Genomic DNA, 825 nt, shown 5'->3' with positions numbered 1-825 from the left:
ATGCTAAGGGTTTTCGATCTAGTATTTCAAGACCCTCAGTGGAGGCAAATAATTTTGAGATCAAACCTGCAATTATTTCCATGGTGCAGCAAAATCAATTTGGTGGAGGACCACATGAAGACCCTAATCAACACCTAGAGGTTTTTTATGAAATATGTGGGACAATGAAAATGAATGATGTTCCTTCAGAAGCAGTGCGGTTATTATTATTTGGGTTTTCTTTGAGAGATAGGGCCAAGAAATGGTTGAATTCTTTGGCTCCCAACAGTATCACCACCTGGGAACAATGTGAGCAACAATTCCTTGATAAATTCTATCCCCCAAGTAAAACTGCTCATATGAGGAATTTGATTGCAAGTTTCAAACAAGCTGACTCAGAATCTCTATTTGAAGCTTGGGATAGATACAATAGTATGCTCAGACAATGCCCTCACCACGGTTTGGAAAGATGGTTAGTGTTGTATACTTTCTATAATGGTATTAATTATCATACCAAAGTGTCCCTTGATTCAGCTGCTGGATGGGCACTCATGAATAAAAATTTGGATGAAGCTGAGGAAATCATAGAGAGTGTAGCACAAAATCATCATCAATGGGCAAATGAAAGAAGTGGTGGTCATCCTTCAATAAACCCAATAACAAAAGCATCAGGAAAGTTTGATGTTGATGCAGTGACTTTATTGACGGCAAAACTTGATGCTCTTACAAAAAAATTTGAGAATATGGGGACTAGTTCAAATATGGTAAATGCCATTGCTATATCTTGTGAAGTATGTGGGAGTTCAGAACATTCAAATGACTCATGTCCATTGGGAGCTATCACTG

At 38.1% G+C, this 825-nt stretch overlaps 1 non-coding gene across 1 annotated transcript; it reads right to left on the bottom strand.

Annotated features, from left to right (window-relative positions):
* Window positions 1–336: 336 nt before the first annotated feature.
* Window positions 337–442, bottom strand: LOC122049988. Its single transcript, XR_006131213.1, has one exon. It is a non-coding gene; the product is annotated as a small nucleolar RNA R71 (small nucleolar RNA).
* Between the last annotated feature and the right edge of the window lie 383 nt (window positions 443–825).

This window comes from Zingiber officinale, chromosome 2B (assembly GCF_018446385.1).
Source record: "Zingiber officinale cultivar Zhangliang chromosome 2B, Zo_v1.1, whole genome shotgun sequence".
Classification (NCBI taxonomy): domain Eukaryota; kingdom Viridiplantae; phylum Streptophyta; class Magnoliopsida; order Zingiberales; family Zingiberaceae; genus Zingiber; species Zingiber officinale.
This window is presented reverse-complemented; position numbering and strand designations above follow the sequence as displayed.